At 40.1% G+C, this 16,910-nt stretch overlaps 1 non-coding gene across 1 annotated transcript; it reads right to left on the reverse strand.

The window, feature by feature from the left end:
• Nucleotides 1-10,868: 10,868 nt before the first annotated feature.
• Trnal-cag lies at nucleotides 10,869-10,952 on the reverse strand. The gene has a single exon. It is a non-coding gene; the product is annotated as a tRNA-Leu (tRNA).
• Nucleotides 10,953-16,910: the final 5,958 nt, after the last annotated feature.

The following is a 16,910-nucleotide window of genomic DNA, read 5'->3' on the forward strand; positions in this document are numbered from 1 at the left end:
GAAGCTGAAGAATGTCCTAAAAACGCGGACAACCGGTGTTTCAGCCCTGTGCACTACAGCTATTCCTTGAAGAATTTAGAAGAAGCACATAGACATTGGATGGGGTACTCAAAGAGTAAGGATGCTGTGTTCTGCTATTGTTGCAAACTTTTTTCATCATCTACAGTAAAAATTGCAAAGAACGGTATAAGCGACTGGCGACACCTTGCTTCTTATCTCGAAAGTCACGGGAAGTCTAATGAGCATTTGAATTCACATAAAAAGTGGATCGTGTTTTCCGAAGGACTGAAAAAGTCACGAACTGTCGACGCCCATCATCAAAGGCTTCTGAACACTGAAAGCGAACATTGGAAAAATGTTCTTGAGCGCTTAATGGCAATAATTCATTTCCTGGGTCGGCAATTCTGCCTTTGAGAGGAAGTACAGTTACACTCTTTTCAGCCTGACAACGGAAACTTCTTGAAATCCGTTGAATTAATCGGAAAGTTCGACACTGTGATGATGGAGCACCTGCACAGAACAAAGCAAGGTGAGAACAAGGGTCACCATTATCCTGGAAAAGAAACACAGAATGAAATAATTTATCTTGTTGGATCATCTATAATCAACAACATTGTATTAATGATGAAATCCTGCAAAGTGTTACAGTATAATTCTGGACAGCACACCAGATATTTCAAAAGTTGAGCAGATGACAGTTATGGTACGTTTCGTCCAGGAGACAAGACTCGACGGAGTATACGATGTCCGAATTCGGGAGCATTTCCTGGGATTTCTTCCAGTGCCCGATTCTTCAAACTCCACTTTGACGTAGGTCGTACTCAAGTTCTTGGATGATAAAAAAAAATCCTATTGTAATATGAGAGAGCAAGGATACGACAGCCGGCCGGAGTGGCCGTGCGGTTCTAGGCGCTACAGTCTGGAACCGCGAGACCGCTACGGTCGCAGGTTCGAATCCTGCCTCGGGCATGGATGTGTGTGATGTACTTAGGTTAGTTAGGTTTAAGTAGTTCTAAGTTATAGGGGACTGATGACCTCAGTAGTTAAGTGCCATAGTGCTCAGAGCCATTTGAACCATTTTGAAGGATACGACAATGGAGCAAACATGAAAGGAAAGAAGTCTGGTCTCCAGAAAAGAACTTCAGATACGAACAAGAGAGCATTTTATGTACCACGTAGCAGTAACTCATTGAATATCGTTGTAAACGATGCCGCTATGTCTTCTAAATATGCTGTTTCCATGTTTTCGACAGTGAAAAGCTTGTATGACTTCTTCTCGTTGGGACGTTTTGAAGAAGTATCTGCCTAACCTGTCGCTGAAGCCACTGAACGATACTAGGTAGGAAAGTCGCATCGATGCACTTACTCCCCTGGGGTTTCAAATTGGAGGCGTTTATGATGTACTCGTTCAGATATCAGGAGAATTCGATGGCACGACCGCTCACGAAGCAACGTCACTTGCGAACCAAATAAAAAATTAACACCTTTCTCACTTCTCTGGTAATCTGGTACGACATTCTGCTTCACATCAGTGTAGTCAGTAAGACCATCCAGGCCATTGACATAAATGTTTCTGAAGCCGTGGAAATGATTGAAAAACGAAAGCGTATTTGGAGCCCTGCAGAAGAGAAGAAAAGTTCGTGTCTTCTCTTGACGGATTCCAAAGAATTGGCTACAGAATTAGAGCTAGAATATCTAACGTTACCACTTATAAGTGTTTGCCGGCGACGAAGTAAGAAGCCAATACACTTTACCTATGAAGGGAGGGATGAGACAATAGATGACCCAAAAAAAGTTACAAGATTGAATTCTACTATATCTTTTAGATATAATAACCACATCTTTCGACGAGAGATTCAATCAACTGAAATCTCATTGTGATTATTTTGATTTTCTCTACGACATCGTCGAGCTGAAGAAAGCACCTCCTGACAGCCTGAACACAAAGTGTAGAAACTCGCAGCGATTTTGCAAGATCATGAGTCAAGCGACATTGATGCACTGGAGTTGAGGGAAGAACTAAAAGTTCTTTCAACATTCTTGAAACCTGGAAAGGTCCAAAAGAGACTCTGAAGTTTATAGGAAGACATAATTTTTTCCCTAATGTTAACATTGCTCTGAAAATTCACCTAACTCTCCCAGTCACAGCTGCGAGTGGAGAGAGGAGTTTCTCAAAACTGAAATTGATAAAGACATACCTCCGATCAACGATGAGCCAAACTCGTTTGAATGATCTTGCAACAATATCGATTGAGCACGAGCTTGCAGAGGACTTAAATTACATAGATCGTGTGAAAGAGTTTGCACAAGCAAAGCCAGGAAGGTTCGAATTGCCTAGTATTTTTTTAAATGTTTGTATTATGATCAGTGTCTTGGTTATTTACTGTGTTGTTTCTTATTTTGTTCAAACCAGAGTATCGTTAAATTGTAAATATATTATGTTTTTCGTTGAATACATTATCTGTTCACAACCATTGAAAAATGTTTATTTACGTTAACTGTAAGTTCATGCCGCGCGGGATTAGCCGAGCGGTGTAAGGTGCAGCAGTCAATGACTGTGCGGCTGGTCCCGGCGGAGGTTCGAGTCCTCCTTCGGGCATGGGTGTGTGTGTTTGTCCTTAGGATAATTTAGGTTAAGTAGTGTGTAAGCTTAGGGACTGATGACCTTAGCAGTTAAGTCCCATAAGATTTCACACACATTTGAACATTTTTGTAAATTCACAAGGCTTATTAAAATTAGCTAGATTTCTTCAATCAGGTTTGACTCCATTTTTGAGCTGGTGCCCAGCGACTGTTTTGTACAAATCTTTAGAGAATGTCGCCAATCAGTCGCAATTTTTGTTTTTATTTTCCAGATCTACTTAGATTTCGGGCACAGTGTGGTTATTCTCAATGCTTTGAGTTATGTTTACATCTATACCGTCTTGCTGAACATAACTGTGAACATGAAGTATTAGATGTAAGCACATATTAAAAGCTTTGAGTCTGGCCACTCAGTGGCCGAAACCTAGGTAGATCTCAAAAAAGTAAAAACAAAAATTTCAATTGATTGCTGACATTTCCTACAGGTTTGTTTAAAAAATTCCACAAACGTTTTGTACCAAAAAAAAAAAAAATGGTGGGAGGGGGGGGGGGGCGGCGGCAATTTAGCGGCTCGCACGGGGCGGCACTTGGGCTTGCGCCGGCCCTGCTTGTCCCACAGATTTTCATTACTCCCATGTGCCTCCGCCATTTCAGTATTAATCCTGTCTAAAGTATTTGCTTGTTTCTCTAAACGAGCTTCAGCTCTCGTTAGCATGAGGAGTAGGACTGCTCGATATTCTCCCTCACGTGCAAAGTTCCCTCACACAAATAGTTACTAAATTGTCACTAACACACATATCGTACAAGAAAATAATTTAATAATCACTTAATTTTCCTAAGACAGCGTCGTGATTGGGCAGTGATCTGTACAAGCACATATATAAAACACTCCTTAACGACTATAGCCAGAGAACAGACGCTCAAGCACGGCACTGTTTCAAACGAACTAAAGCACTGAAGCCAGTGAGCAGACGCTCAAGCGTGGCAGCAGATGCAATTATAACTAAATTACCTATAATAAAACGCGTGACTCTGCGCTTGTGTGCATAAATTACTCAACCAAGCTGAATTCACAATTAATCTGCAAATGTTTTGTTCACACTCAGATTTCAAACTGCTACATCTACAAATTTTGCTTCACTGTTTCTCGGGATTCACAGAAACTCACCTTTGCAGGGTCAGCCATATCTAACGTACCTCCACTTCTTCTACTGGCTATTGATGGCGGAGACTTGCAATGAGTACGTACAAGTGATAATTTGCGCAGTGGATATTTTAACGCTACTGAAGTCGCCCTGACACTTATACGTCCCCCCGAAGGAGTACGTTATTCTAATTAATTACGTAAATTGTCAGGTGATTACCTACCAGTGTCCTAATCTTATCCTGTGGATACGATAGATGTCAGGATAAGCCGATAAAATGTAGTCCCCCTTTTAACAAATAAGTTATAAAATGTACACAAGTGACAAGATTAATTGGTACAGGAAAATACTATCTACTAAAGGATAAATGCCTTGATTTTAACACATTTATTCACCATAAAAACAATTTAAAGACACTAAATAATGATTACAAATCTCAGGTTCTCGCTGTATTAATACTGGCCCTTAAACTATCTGGCTCTGCCCTATAATGTACTTGCGATCTGTGATTAGGTGCAGAGTAACTGACATCCCCCGCTGTACTAAATAGCAAGAAGGAACTACTATCTCAATGACCAGTGTGAAACCTCAGTGCAGAAAGGGGTGGAACACATGATTCTCCAATGTAAATTCACTTTCCTACACGCTGGAACATAAGCAACATCACCGTAATGATCACAAGCTGTAACCGAATAACTTCTAGCCTCAGCGAGATAATAGCAAAATTGTACTTCCCGCGTCCAAGACGACTCTCCTTTAAACTTCTCTTTTCGCTGCTCAGTCTTTTCTCCTCCTTAAATTTGGGTGGTGAATCATCTTTCCGGAAGGCGCTCGTTTCTGAACGCCGACCAATTACAGTTTGGAATCCAGATCGAAGTTTCTGGAACTTCTTTCTACGTCCGTAGGAAAGTATGCGAATACCTGCCGTCATGTGTTTTTGGATGACCAGGCCGTTTTCTCACGCCTGCATGCCGGCCACGTGTTCCTGTTTTGCAGGTGGTCCAGGTCACGGGAGGTTCCTGGGATTAGCGCCGGAAGCGGCTGTGCCGTCCTATTGTCCGAAGGAATGTGTGGGCTTCCTGTGTCCTTCCGCACTACCACGAGTTTCACAGTTCTGCTTGTTCCCCCGTCACCCAACATGCAGACATTATACAATAAATTAAGTATATTAGATGGTGTCAGTCACATACATCTTTTTAATGAACGGGCAAAAACCTGTCTGTTCTATCATTGAAGGGGCTTATTTACGTCGTATTGGATGTAAATGCGGTTTGTAAGTTGTAAAATAACGCCACTTTACAAATTAAGTCACGTGACTGTACAGCGAAACTGTGTTCAGTTGTGTATCTTGATTCTTTGGTTGCAAAAAAGCAGTGTTGCACGACCAAGAGCCATAACATTAATCAAACATGTTCTTTCTCCTCATTGTTATCCATTTCGATTTTGGACTTACTGAGCATAATACTTGTATGAATATATTTGAAAAGAACGGAAAACAGAAAGTTACTTACATACACAATTTTACACAGACTATTTTATGGACCAGCCACACTCCTCAGATTATTTGAGAGCTTTTAGAAGATCAGTTTGTTTACTTGCTTATAAAACTCTACAAAGCTCATTTGGAAGTTTTACAGACTAGCAGCTGATTGCGGTAATCACAGAGCACTGAAATTATTTCGTGCAGTTGTTCAGAGTTCTGACGCAGGTGAAGGGATACAAACTAGACTAAGTAAGCTGGAGAATTTCAGCACTCACAGATATTAAAATTAATTTAAAACATTGTGTAGCATTTTGCGGCGACAACTTCAACACCAATTTCGGGGGGATTGAACTGTGGAGGTGAAGACAACAAACATTTTAAGTCTCGTAAAAACGAAACTTGGGAAGGACTTGGAAGAATTGGGCTATCCAGCAAACATTTAAAAAATAATTTTTCAACTGCCACAGGCGTTTTACTCGTTAATTTTGGATCAACTTTTTAATCACTTTTCCGTCTTAACAATCAGAACCTCAGAACTTGCTCTCTTTTATTTGCGGATAGCTTCTAGAGAACTTTTGTCACCCTTTAAAACTAAAAGAATGTCTTTAATACCTGCAGTGGAGCGTGTATTTTACAACTGGGGAAGCTCTGAAATATTTTTCCTTGTCAGAAGAAAAGCCATTAGAGATCTTGGTAGAATTTTTCTCTGCTCCTTTAAACGACACTTCCTTTTGATTTATTCACCATGAGCTGAGTTTTGGGCGTAGTAACATATTTGTGATCTAAGTAAAGCTAATTATTGACAATACAATAGTTTCATTACAAAAAAAGAAAACTGTTGTTATTTGGGTATGAAAACTAAAGAAATTTTTTAAAAAATTGCATGAAATCATTGCTCTAACGAATCATGGGAAACTTTCAATGACATAAGTGTTTTATGAAACTGTCAATTCTTATCGTACGAAATGGTCTCATCGGCTATCAGGTTTTGACATTTTGGAATGGATGTCTTTTACTAAATTGGTGGAATGAGAAGACAATGCTTAAGCACATTGGTTTATTTAAAAGGAATGGAAGTAGATATTTGTGAGTCAGCAAGGTTTGATCAGTATGTACACTTGAAGAATTTTATGGTTTCAAAAGTTTCTAAGGATAATTGGAAGTCAGTATTACTTGCCTGGAACAAATGGCTGAAATTTTTCACAAATACAGAGTTCATCGTTCAGAAGTCAGAATTGGTAAAGATATTTCTTTTCAATTACAGGTTCAAATGGCTCTGAGCACTATGGGACTCAACTGCTGAGGTCATTAGTCCCCTAGAACTTAGAACTAGTTAAACCTAACTAACCTAAGGACATCACAAACATCCATGCCCGAGGCAGGATTCGAACCTGCGACCGTAGCGGTCTTGCGGTTCCAGACTGCAGCGCCTTTAACCGCACGGCCACTTCGGCCGGCTTCAATTACAGCACGTAATTCTAACATGGAGAAAATTTTCTTCATTAATGAGAGCTCAGTGGATTGAGGAACGGAGTCGTTTGGATGTATCAGCAACTCAGCAACTGAGAGCATCTTACATTGTACTTAAAACTTCCAAATGAGATTTTTGTAGAGTTTTATAAGCATGTAAACAAACTGATCTTCTAAAAGCTCTCAAATAATCTGAGGAGTGTGACTGGTCCATAAAATAGTCTGTGTAAAATTGTGTATGTAAGTAACTTGATGTTTTTCGTTCTTTTCAAACATATTTATACAAGTATTATGCTCAGTAGTGACGCGTAGGTTCATTTTTCCAGGCGTCTTATGACTGGATTTCTGTGGATTTTCTTCAGATTTTGATACCAACATTTATTTTTATAGAAATAGTGGAATTCCAGTTTATAGTGTTAAAAATCGTTTCTGAAATTAAAAAAGGAAAAGAGAAAAAGCGAGAAAGGATCAGAAAATACGCATGGTCGCTTATCCTTCCACATCCTGTGGAAACCACTCGTCACAAGACACATTGCACCATACCCTACTATCCTGTTACCAATACTTCATAGGGAAGTTTGGCATGTCACCTACTACTTCAAACCACTACAAAATCTTCTCAGTCGGTTCATTCAGTATAAAAATTACAAAAAATTAAATGCTTCATTTTTATACTCATCTGTGACTGGCAGTAAGTGTATGGCTGGATACAATCTCCGAAGCTTTGAATTGCATCTTTTGTTCTTACATGTAACTGAAAAAAGTTGTAGCATCATCTCTTAACTTCCCTAAAAGTATAAAGAATGTCTCAACATCGTCTGTTCTCGTGTTAATTGGTAATATTAATAATTAACAAAGCAAATAGAACTGAATTAATTTTCTTTGTGATTTCTCCGTATTTGCTTGCTAAAGGCATCTGCCTTTGCGCAGGTTCCTGAGTTTCACAGTATGTGGAATCCAGTTAATGTTTTCAACCTTGCAAAGATGAAATATAAAGAATGTGATAGCCAATCGATATTACCTACCTCTCCTGAGCATATGTATTATTTATTAATTATTTTCTTAGATATTCATTCGAGTGATATGGACATTTCATTAGAAACTAAACAAGTAGAAAAATTCATTACAAGTTGTGGAAACGTCATAGGAAGCAGGGATAGCTCTGTAGATTCCGTGAATTGGCGGTTCGAACGAACAGGAATAAAGTACCTACCAAGTCCAAAGCAATCATTTACAGTAATAGCTTTCAGTGACAAAGTAAATGCTATAAAGTTTTTGGTTAAGCGGAGGAGGGAAAAAAAAACGCTTTACATAAGCACTGTGCAAAGTCAGTTTTGTTTCATAAAATCTGAACATGAATTGTATAAATGGAAGAAAGATTTACACAAAGCACGAAGTATGTGCCAAGGTGAAACTTCAGTGTGAAAGAAAAACTGTTCGAAGGATATAGAACAGCTCGTCAGCCAGTGCTCTGTTGCTGAGAGAGATCTACGAGATTGGGCGCTCTGAATTGCAAGAGAGATAAAAATTACTGATTTCCAGGCTTTTTCGACTCTGTTAAACAAATCCAGGAAATTATACAGAAAAGAAAGTCGCAAAATTATAAAGTTTTCCTCAAGTAATCATCAAGAGATGCCGGTCGGAGTGGCCGAGCGGTTCTAGGCGCTACAGTATGGAACCGCGCAACCGCTACGGTCGCAGGTTCGAATCCTGCCTCGGGCATGGACGTGTGTGATGTCCTTAGGTTAGTTAGGTTTAAGTAGTTCTAAGTTCTAGGGGACTGATGACCTCAGTAGTTAAGTCCCATAGTGCTCAGTGCCATTTTTCATCAATAGAGAAATTCGTAGCGGATGTGAAGATGAAGCTCCTTGCTATCCTCTAAAATGCTGCATATAAAGCCAGTCAGTAAGGTTTCGAGCCAACCCCAATTTGTCATTTCGAGCGAAAAAGATAAAATCGTTTGTGCACTCTACGAATGCTCTGATAGGTTTGTATACGACAGTTGCCAGTGATAAGTATCAGTGGAGTACTGTTTCCGCAGTTTTATATCTGTCTTCAGGAACATCAAGGCAAATTAGGGCCAAGAATTTAAAAAAGGACTCTTTACTTGCTGTAGTGAATCATATTATTATCATTACTTTCTCCCTCGTTCTTTCCTTTATATATATATATAAAATAATAATTTTGTATAGTAGAGAACATTGGCATACAAACAAAACAAGTAGAGATACGCTGTTCAATTGATTAATCTTCATCATTTTGTCTCTCTAAATGATAGCGGGCGGACGTATTACGAGTTTCACCGAGTGAATATTGTTAAAAAAATGTGTATTCCAACCGTATATTAAAGAAGTGTTATAGAAAGTGATCAGGAAAGCAAAGTTTATTCGTACATTCATATATGGTTCATCATTTCGCCCGCGCCGAGAATCCTGCATCAAGAGGATCGAAGCAAACCAGAAGAATTTGCGTGAGCAGGGGGGTGGGGGGGCGATCCGGAACCAGTATTGTTATACCAATCTCTATGCATAATAGCGATAACAAGAAAAGGATGTACGTAAATTCACGAATGTGAAGGATATGAGTACTTTCCAATTTCTTTCAATTATTCTTCCAAAATTTCTTTTTTTTAATTATTTAAGGTTCCATTATGTATTATATTTTATGCATGCCCCCCTGTTCTCACTCATTATTCATTGCAAAAATCTTGTATTCGATGTAGCTAAATCTGGAAAAATGGGAAAGAAAAATTTTAAATGTTACATCCGAAACGCGTTCTTAACATTTGCAGATAATAATTCGTTGCTTTTGTTGGACTCTTGGCCTGGACATAAAGACATCTGTATTTAGGAGGACGAGCAAAAGACTTAATATCATTCGGTTTCCATCTGTAAGTAATAGTGTGATTCAGCCTTTTCTTCTGAAAATTCAGGCAATGTAATTTCCGCTGGCTCTTTGTCATGTAAGGTTATCAGTGGAACAATGCTGTCAGACTTCAGTCATTGCTGCATTGTCAGTTTGCACATTTTACGAATCTGATAAAGCATGCCTGGCGTGCAGCAAAATATGCGGAACTGCAGCCACAACCATTTCTTACTCCATTCCTGTTCTCTCTAAATAAAACTAGTATATACTGTGAAGTGCCTGAATGTGTTAATTTTTCTTTTATCAGGTGCTTCTGGTGTAAGAAAAACGTTTTCTTTTCCTCATCCATAAGACACTTCGGATTTTTGTAACGACCACGGGGAATAAACAGAGAACTGTTTCGTTGTTAGCAAACTATACATTGCTCAAAAATTATCATAAGAACTGTGCCACAGCAATTGTTATAAAATATTTAAATATAACGTTGTAAAGTGCCTTGGCCTTGATTTTCTTTCCTCTTCTAGTCACATCTGCGGCAGTTTAGCTATCGATATAAATTACTATTTGTTCAAAAATGGTGCAAATGGCTCTGAGCACTATGGGACTTAACATCTGAGGTCATCAGTCCCCTTTAACATCTGAGGTCATCAGTCCCCTAGAACTCAGAACTACTTAAACCTAACTAACCTAAGGAGGTCACACACATCCATGCCCGAGGCAGGATTCGAACCTACGACCGTAGCAGTCTCTCGGTTCCGGACTGAAGCGCCTAGAACCGCACGGCCACCGCGGCCGGCTGCTATTTCTTCAAGAAATTAACTATTTGAGACAGTATTGGTATGGTTAATTGCTTAAATTCGCGTGCCTGCACTTCGTAGAACAGCGCTACGTCCTCTTGTCACGGCTGCGTCTATTTATTCGCCGATTCGGCACTAGGCAGGAAGGGCTGTACAAACCGCTGTTGCAAGCTGTTCGTGCTGCAAAAATGGGTAACTTTAAGATTTTTTTTAAAATACTTGTAGTGTTCCTCGGCACCTAAAATTTTGACAGTGCATTTCTTTTGCTGTAATATTGCTGCGTAAAAAATGTCAGGGTGAGTTTCGATATGTTAAAATTGGACGATTCCCTTGTAAGTTTGACCTTGGAGCCCAAGCGATTGGTTTCACACCCTGTACGTTGTAACTACCGACCAATAAAGGATCCTTCATTCTGCATTTGGTTAACCATAGTACAGAATGTCGCAAATTTAAAAATCACGCAAGTAAAATTAATGTGAAAGTTGATGACGAACTGTTGCCCTTAAATATCGATGTAAAAATAATTGTCAGAAGTGGGATTCGAACCCACGCCCACAGAAGTGGACTGCGACCTGAACGCAGCGCCTTAGACCGCTCGGCCATCCTGACAGATGGAGGACATGTCTCGAGATCTTACACTTATAGTAATAATATTTTATTTTTATTTATTTCTTGTACGTTATTGCCAGTGAGATCTTATGTAGAATATCCGCACAACACAATTTGAAGACGGCACACCTGTTTTTTAGCAGTGACAGGCATCATTAGATTAACACAAGCAGACTCAGAGATCGTCAGATCAAGTTGTGCAGAAAAAACAGCTGGAAAAAACACCACTAAAAACAACGGTTGCGTTTTGGCAGGCAAACGGCCGCATGTATCTAACGCCTCTATGGTTTCGTTACTTTACTTAAGGTTAATGCCAGAAATGTTCCACAAACATGACAGTACCACTCTCTTTCCCCATGCCTGGCCAGTCTGAGCCCGTGCTTCATTTCCAATGCCATCAATGTCGATAGGACATTAAACACTTCCTTTCCTTTTAACAGTACAGTTTACATCCACCATCGCTAGCCCTATGGTACCGTTCCTATTTCGAAAAACAGAGGTCGTTGCTCATATCCAGTCAGCAGTATGCGCGTGGGTTCTAATGGGCCTTAGTTGAGCATTTCCTGTAAATTAATCAGACTGCAATTTTAGACTCTACGTTATCTTCGACCTTTCTGTGCGTGGCTTGATTGGAGCATACTATAACTTGTTAAATACATTAGCGCTTGTGAAAATTGTAATACCAATGCGACTGAAATAGATGCCATATAACACAGTAGGTATTTGACAATACACAAATATCCTCTGACTTTGAGAGTTACACAACGAGTAAAGGAGACACTTGATGAGAACTCAGAGATGAAGAGATGGAGACGCAATAAGATAACGGATAACTACCCACCCCGGTGTTCAGTAATTGCTGCAGTAATATCTTGGCGTGATACTTTCTTTTTCAAAAGAATGGCGCCGTGTCATTCTTAATCAAAATACTGCTAAATGAAAGTCATGGATGTAATGTCACAAAATGCACGTTAAGCTGACGGTGCTCACTTGAACTGGTCTAATGATGATGAGCGTTTTTCTGGACCCATCCGCAGATGGACTGCCGAGTCAGCACGACATGTTGCAAGTTGGGGCCATTTCCAATGCACTGGAGAAATGTCAACTCTTCTGACAAGACCTGGTAATCTGCAGTTCTCATCTCGTGGTGTCTGTGAAGAGATATTTACCAGTAACTGAAAGGTTGGGACTAGATGGAAAAACCTTAATGAACACTATTTCTTTTTTTGTTTGTGCCAATCCTTTCGGGTTCTGGTGAGACAGCTGTGTAGATGAACACAAAGTACCTTGACGAAGAAGTATTTTGTCTTCACTTAAAAATACTTTCATGTACACCTTTTAAGGAGCAATGATTTGCATACTGTCGCCAATCACCGACAATCCCGCTAACCTATGAATTGCTTTTTTATTATCCTCGTCCCTTCCGACATGACCAGCCTATTATATTCTAGGGCCAATAAAATTTGATAGACTGATCCTCTGCAATAAATAGAGCCACCTTCGCTCCACCAAAACCAGTCTTGTCCTGAGGAAAGCCGTTGTAAATTCGGTCGAAACGTTTGTTTTACAGTTTATAGTATATCATACAACGACACGGTGCAAACCCATAAAAATTTCAATCATCGTGACACAGACTGCGGAAGCAAACGTAATTGTGTTCTTTGTTGCTAGGTATTGATCGCGCAGAGCTTAGCTCCTCATCCTCTTAGATAAGCATTATCGATTATTTGACAAGGGCTTCAACTGTATTAGATAAGTGAAAATATGGCATTTAAATGTTGGTGTCATTGTTAATTGGTGGCGATCTACATTAGAGATTATGTTGCAGACACGAGACGGTGAAATAGATGATGAAATATCTGCTGGACATGTCGGAAACACTTTGGTGTCAGGAAGAAAAAGGCACACTGTGTCAACAGCCCTTGAGTCACATGCGGCTTGAACCTTGGCCACTTGATTAGCGACTTATTTGTGAGGCGCAGCGTGTAGTTCGTGGATGAGGTTCCTGGGAAAACTTCACGTTTTCACGAGATGTATCTGCTTGATTTATGAAAGATTTTACCCATGAATTTTCAGTACCTATAACTGCAATCAAACCTTCTGCTGATAAAAAAAAATGATTCCCTAGTAATGCAGTAGTTGTGGTTTGCAGTCCAAAGATTGGGTTGATGCAGCTCTCCACGATATTCTGTCTTGTCTAAGTATCTTCATCTCTGCATAACTGATGTAATCCACATCGATTTGAAACAGTTTCCTATATTCGAACCTTGGTCTCCTGCTTTAGTCTCCCCACCACCACCACCACACACATATGTGCGTCCATATTTTTTGTGCGTACACAATTTTTTTCCTAATTCTATTAGGTACCTCTTCATTCGTCATGCGATATACCGATCTAATCTTTAGCATTCTTCCGTAGCACCACATTTCAAATGCTTCTATTCTCTTTTGGTCTTAACTGCTTGTCGTCCACGTTTCACTTCCGCGCAAGGTAGCACTCCAAAAAAAAAGTATCCAGAAAAGACTACCAAACATTTAAATTTTTATTCAACTTCAGCAAATTCCTCTTCTTCAGAAACGTATTTCTTGATATTACTAGTATCCATTTTATATCCTCTCTACTTCGGCCATCGTAAAATATTTTGCTGAACGAATATCGGAACTCCTCTACTTCTTTCAGTGTATGATTTCCTAATTTCATACTAAGTCCTCTGGAAGAGCAGTTGAACGAAATGGATTGGATCTTGCAAAGAGACAATAAGATGAACGTTAACAAAAATAAAACGCAAGTGAGGATTATATCTTCTTTCGTAATCTAGCTGCCTCAGCATGGTCTGATTTATTAGACTACATTCCATTATCGTGGTTTTACTTTTATTGGTATGCATCTTATAAACTCTTTGCAAGGCACTATCCATTTCACCATCTGATTTTCCAAGTCCATTTACGTCTCTGACACAATTACAGTGATCGAGCGGGGTGGCGCAGTGATTAGCACACTGGACTCGCATTCGGGAGGACGACGGTTAAATCCCGCGTCCGGCCATCCTGATTTAGGTTTTCCGTGATTTCCCTAAATCGCTCCATGCAAATACCGGGATGGTTCCTTTCAAAAGACACGGCCGACTTCCTTCCCCTTCCTTCCCTAATCCGATGAGACCGATGACCTCGCTGTCTGGTCTCCTCCCCCCCGCCCCCAAAAAACAACAACAACAATTACAGTGTCATCAGCAAACCTCCAAATTTTTATTTCTGTTTCCTGCACCTTAATTCCCTTTCCAAATTTGTCTTCGGTTTTTCCCTCTCAGCTTCATCAGTGTACATACTTAATAAGTGATATAGCTTACAACCATATATCACTCCTTTCTCAGCCACTGCTACCCTGCCGTGTCATGTCCTTCAACTCTTATTGCCGTCTGGTTTCTGCAGAAGTAGTGAGTAACGTTTCGCTCCCTGTATTTTATCTTGCTACTTTCAGAATTTCAAAGAGTGGAATTCAAGTCAGCATTGTTAAACACTTTCTCTAAATCTACAAATGCTATAAGCGTAAATTAAGGTCAGCCAGAATTCGCGTTTTCTTACGTTTTTCCGGATCCCAAATTGATCCCACTCGAGGTCGACTACTACTAGTTTCTCCATTCTTCTGTAAATAATTCGCGCCACTATTTTGCAACCATGCCTCGTTAAACTGATAGTTCAGCAAAACTTGTCAGCACTTTCCTTTTGTGAAATCTGAGTTATTACAACCTTTGTGACGTCTGAGGGTATTTTGCCTGTCTGATATCTTTCAGGCCAGGTGGAATGGTTTTGTCATGGATGTTGCTATCGCAGTAGTTACTGGCATATTGCAGAAGTACTGCATGTGCCATTAGAAAGCGCTTCGAAATGTCACTGAAAGAACAATGGTTCAAATGGATCTGAGCACTATGGGACTTAACATCTGAGGTCATCAGTCCCCTAGAACTTAGAACTACTTAAACCTAACTAACCTAAGGACATCACACACATCCATGCCCGAGGCAGGATTCGAACCTGTAGCGTAGCGGTTGCGCGGTTCCAGACTGTAGCGCCTTGAACCGCTCGACCACCCCGGCCGGCTACTGAAAGAACAGATTTCGATGTTTATTACTGTTTTGAGTTATTAATGCTGAACATTTTAATCGTGTCATCCGGTACTGCAGTTACACTGCTGTGAAGACGTAGAGCCTAAACTGTCATAGACCGAACCTGTCATAAACGGAACTGTAGAGAAATTGGAAAGCTATTAACTTCGCGGTCTTAATATCATGATCGAGCCTTCTAAGGTTGTGAGGGAAATTAGAGAGTTGAAAAACGGTTTCAAGGCAGCAAGAAATGAGGTGAAAGTAATTGTGGGATCAAACGAAATAGGTTCAGATGGCTCTGAGCACTATGGGACTTAACATCTATAGTCATCAGTCAACGAAATAGGTATTACCGGCAATATCAGGTGGAGTGAACGGAGCAGTTGTGACAAGTAGTTAAGCGAAAACTTTTATCGAAGAAGTTCGAGCATATAAGCGCTTACACAAGGGCCAGGACAAACATAAAAATTTGTAGAACATGAAAAATCAATAAATAAAAACAACGTATTCACTGAATAGTTAAGTAATTGCAAACTGTGTGACTCTCGCCTCCAATATTTTGTAACAATATGGAAAACATAAAAAATCGAAAGAAAAATAGTTCTTACAACCAGTTGAAAACAATTTGGATAACTTAATTTTAGTTAGTTGTTCACATGCAGCAGCCCAGTCACATTAACGGGTTGTAATTCGTACCTTTCGTCTATTACATGTTTTCTCAACACATTGAAATACAGGATGTTTCAAAAATAATTTGTGTGTTACAAACTAGTATGTTGTCAAAACTATCGATCGCCGCGCTACGGCTCGGTTATTAAATGATGGAATACATTACTGCTAGATGTCGGTTGCTTTCTGTTTGCTTTGTTATACTGTCACATATTCCAAAGTAGCTTCTACGCAGCAGAAATCATCTTGTGTTCACGGGTTTGCGAAGTGTAATTCTGTAATTACACTGAAAAGACGTTAAGACGTTTCAGGTTGAGGTACCAAACCGATCTTCCAAGTGGAAGGAAGACTCACTGATGGTATCGACAGATTGTAGGCACAGGATGTGTTTGCAAAGGAGAGTCCTGGCCGCTCTCGTGTTTCCGACGAAAATGACAACTGTCTACAGTAACAGTTTGGCTTGTTTTGAGACGTCGGTTAGTTTTGAAATCATACTAGTTGCAGCTGTTACAGGCTCTCCGTAATGACGACAAAGCCAGTCGTGTGGCATTTTCTGACGAGCTTGAGAATGCTATTGACACTTTCGCAAAATACATCTCGTTTAGTGATGAAGCGACTTTCCGCCTTAGTGGAAAAGTAAAGAAACACAATGTTCGAAATTCGGGCCTACAGAACCCACATACAGACACTGATCGTGTACGAGATTCACGCAAAGTGTGTTCGTTATTCCACTCAGTTGTTTATGGTCCAACCTTCTTTCATTCAAACACGGTTAACGGTCAGCTGTATCTTGCTATGTTACAAATCTGGTCATTTTTTAGGCTGAACGAGGACACCTTCATTTTTCAACAAAACGGGGCACCCCTTCGCAACAGCCGCCAAGTGCGTGAATGTCTGAACGAAACTCTTGAGAGAGAGTGTCTTTTGACTTTATGGGCATCCAAAGGCGAGAATATCAGCGCGCAAGGAAACTCTACCGAGCCGTTGGATTGGTCATCAAATAGCCGGCGACTTATTACTTCTCAGCTGGCCTCCACGGTCATTGAATTTGACATGCTGTGACTTCTTCCCGTGGGGGTTTCATTAAGGACAAAGTTTACGCACCAATATTACCGCAGAACCTAGAAGAGTTGAAGAATCGGATCCGTACGGCGATAACATCAGTGATGATGGGCATTCTTACGTG

Source organism: Schistocerca piceifrons, chromosome 3, assembly GCF_021461385.2.
Source record: "Schistocerca piceifrons isolate TAMUIC-IGC-003096 chromosome 3, iqSchPice1.1, whole genome shotgun sequence".
Taxonomy (NCBI): Eukaryota; Metazoa; Arthropoda; class Insecta; order Orthoptera; family Acrididae; genus Schistocerca; species Schistocerca piceifrons.